The 3,746-nt window shown below is 44.2% G+C and overlaps 1 long non-coding RNA gene across 1 annotated transcript; it reads left to right on the top strand.

The window, feature by feature from the left end:
* The first annotated feature begins 1,289 nt into the window (after nucleotides 1-1,289).
* LOC117211846 lies at nucleotides 1,290-3,474 on the top strand. The gene is made up of 2 exons (XR_004488361.1): nucleotides 1,290-2,003; nucleotides 3,232-3,474. It is a non-coding gene; the product is annotated as an uncharacterized LOC117211846 (long non-coding RNA).
* Nucleotides 3,475-3,746: the final 272 nt, after the last annotated feature.

Here is a 3,746-nt window from a genome sequence, read left to right as displayed (position 1 = left end):
TTCTGGCTTTCATTTGATAAAGACGTTATTAACTGTTTTAGACTCGTGATATATTCCTTGCTTTTTAATGCAAAATATCGAAAATATCCTGCGAGAGATTACGAAAAATTGAATTTATTTGACGCCGTAATCAATGTTATAAGAAGATCATCGAAAGAAGACGAGATTCTTGAAGCGTTCTGCAGGTTCAATTTGGATGAGAAGCAATTTGGATGTCAACTGGATGCTTCAAATCGACGATATTTCTCACTTCATAAATGTAATGGACTGTAGAAGAAGCTACTTTAAATCAAAGATACGTTTGATTTTTTCTAAATCAAAAAACCGTAGAAGAAGATTAGTTTAACAAATCGCAATATGACAAAACCTAACATTTAATACGTTCGGTACGTTCTAACGTTGTATTCTAACATTAAAAAAAAAAAATTAGTTTCCGGGAAACGAAAGGTTAAAAAGGGACAGAAATCATGTGAACGACTTCCGAGAGCACGTTCGAGCGTAAAAGTTGAGTCGGTTGTTAACGGTTGGTAGTCTACTGGCGTGTTTCAGGGGGAGGAACATTTCCTCGTCCAGTAAAATTGATAAATTTCCAACGCGGTCATAATGAACGCACCCGCTTTCGGCCAGTTAACCAGCAATAAAGCCCGAAACTTTTGCCCCACGCTAATGAAGTGTATGCATGTAAACTGCGCGCGCCGCGCTATTACGACTTATATAAAACCGAGCGGTCGTGTCGGTAATTAAAACGCTTAATCAAAGCCGCTTTTAATGCCCGGTCGATGTTCTTCGAAAAAACGTATCGGCTCACAGTCGGCTATTCGCATGGAAAAAACGGACAGAAGCTGATTTTTAACAATTTCGCGTACGTCGTACAATTTTTTCCGCGCCAGATGATCGAATATACGAGTTACGACGCGTCAGTATATTTTTAATTTCGCACAAGAACTATCAAAGTGATACATGTGAGATACATACATGAAAGTATGCATGTTTTAGGAAAAGTCAGAAATTATGAAGCGATATGATAAAGTTGAAATATGGTTAAATTTGTGTAGAAGTTCCGAGAGCGGTCAATTTGACCGCACCGATAGGTTTAGTGTTAAAGAAACAATCACTTCCTAAGACAGATAAATATTTTATACGTGATATTACCATTTCATGTTACTGAAACTGCTATTAATTATATTTAGAAATTACATCGAGCTTTAAAATATTCTTATTTTTCAAAAAAAAAAAAAAAAAAAAATGAAACAGAGAACTCAGGATAAAATTTATGTTGTTCTAGGTTCGTGAAAGAGAAGAAGATGGATAATTGACAAGGGAGATGTAACATTCTGGGAAAATAATCGCCAGAGAACTGACACTCGCAACGATACGAACACGTCGCATCGTGATCATAGCCAAATCCGTTTCTCCTATTACGACACACGCCATTACGCTCTTGACGTATTAAACGTTCCATTTAACCGAGGTCTAAGCCCTAGCGAAGCTTATGCAACATGTTTGCAATTGAATCCCAGCGGCATTACGTAAATACTGGCGTGTACCGTGGTGAAGATTTCTGTTCGGGCTAGCTAAGTCGAGTATTTGGTTTCGTCGTGTTGTTCTTGGAGAAAGAAGAAGGACAAACCTTTGACAAAAGGCTTAACCAACTGCGTTACGAGCCTGGCACATCCTTAATTACGTTTCTCTAAACCCTCTAAACTTCCTTGTAATTCTTGCTTCGAACGAGCAGCTTGGCAAATCAATTCTTCTTCTTTGTTCTCGATGCTTTTCAACGAGCGACTAATGCTAATTGCTAATTCTGCTCAAAGCTATGTCACTTCGAAACCGCGGAAGAAGAAACTACGACGTTTTTCTGATTTTGTACATTGTCTTTTCCAACCTCCGTGTGGGTCTATGGAGATTGTCAATGGCATTTATTATCCAAGATGAAAGATAAAAATGAAAGTTAAATACTCTGATATTATTATAAGAAACAAGTTAAAATTCGATTAGGTTCGGTTTAGGTTGCGGATGAAATATCTGGGTCTCGTCACCGATAGCCAGTGAACGTTCGAGCTCCACTTCGACTCCCTGATTTCGAAGGTGTCTGCGGCTGCCAATGCCTTGTACGGCCTGCTGCCGAACATCGACGGGGCGGGAGTCGCGGTGCGCCAACTATACGAGGGCGTCGTTCGATCCCGAGTGATGTACGGGGCCCCGGTATGGGCGGACGATCTGATGACGAGTCGTCGCAGCATCTTGCTCCTCAGGAGGCTGTACAGGATAACCGCCATCAGAATCGTCAGGGGATACCGAACGGTGCCCCACGCGTCGGCGACCGTTCCGGCCGCGTCTCCCCTTCCCCCCGTGGGAGTTTCGGGCACTGGCGCTCAAGAGAAGATACACCCACATGAGAGTATGGAACCCGGGAGAGGACTCCCGGCCCCAAACGACCTAGGAACCGACCTAGGACGCATGGGACCAGTGGCGATCTCAGCTGATCAACGAGGGAGGCGAACATCGAGGCGCGGAGGCGGTCCTCCCAAACTGAGAAACATAGAGAAGCCGTCGCGGCCTCCCGCTCATCAACAGGATGACCCAGGTGTTCACGGGACACAGCGTGTTCGGCGAGTACCTGAAAATCGGACGGGAGACGACGGACATCTGCCACCACTGCGGGGAGGGCAGGGACACGGCGCAGTACACGCTGGAGTTCGGCGTGGGAGCTGTCCCGCTACACCTTGCGGCACGTCATAGGCGAAAGATTGACCCCCTCGGCGATCGTAGAAGCAATGTTGAGTGAGCCCCAGGAATACGAGGCTGTCCGCCTCTTCTGCGAGCGAGTTATGCTCGCAAAGGAGCGAGCAAAAAGGGAGAGAAAGAAAAACTCTCACCCTTGTAGGATAATGCGATGGAGAGGGATGGCGGTCAGGCGGCCTAGAGCCACTTCATCGCCGTCCCAACGGACCACGACTAAAAGGGGGGACAGCGCTAGGGGCAATGCCCCCCTCTAACGCCAAATTCAACAGTCAGGAAATTATTAGGACTGGCTGGAGCAAGAGGACGCGGGAAGGGGGTGCAACAGAAGATAATTCATAAAAGATTCCTGAAGTATTCCTGTCATACGCGTAGGGTGGTCATCGTGGAGTTTTAGTCGGTAAGAGTTCGACACTACTCTGCTGTTACCGATTATTAGCAGCAGCGGAGTGTCCATGAGGATTTCTCCACGTGCAAAAAAAAAAAAAGGTTTAGGTTCGATTTGTCGTATGGTAGTCTGTTTTACGTTTACGGTATTAAATACCATAAATTCTAATTAAATGTTAAACGTGAAATCGTTCAGAACAAAGAACAGCGTGTCCAAAAGAAGCCAAGCTCGCGATATAAATTTTTGCCTCGTAGTGCTTTCCTTCTTCGTCGGAAAAATGCGCAGAATTCACGTAACACAAAAAAACATATAAAATAAGCAAAATAGATTGCTCGTAAAACGAATTTCTATTCAATTCCTATTTCTTTGCTTGCACCCATAAATCCTCGTTATACAATTGCATCCTCATTATACGATCTCCAGTTTCCAGTTTGGCAAAACCAAAGGGAAAATCCACGACCATAAAATTCTGCGAAAACGAATAAAATCCTATAGAGCGCAAAGAACGCGCGTTATGAAACGCCTGTTTCGCTTCTTGCTTTGTCCAGCGACTCGCTTTGTCCACGTGGCACAAAATTAATCTGGAAAATCAAAGTGTTTTCGTGTAACGCGGCGG

The sequence above is a fragment of the Bombus bifarius genome, unplaced genomic scaffold (genome assembly GCF_011952205.1).
Source record: "Bombus bifarius isolate JDL3187 unplaced genomic scaffold, Bbif_JDL3187 scf7180000008253, whole genome shotgun sequence".
NCBI classification, from domain to species: domain Eukaryota; kingdom Metazoa; phylum Arthropoda; class Insecta; order Hymenoptera; family Apidae; genus Bombus; species Bombus bifarius.
Note: the sequence above shows the minus strand (reverse complement) of the source record. Positions and strands in the feature narration are given on the sequence as shown.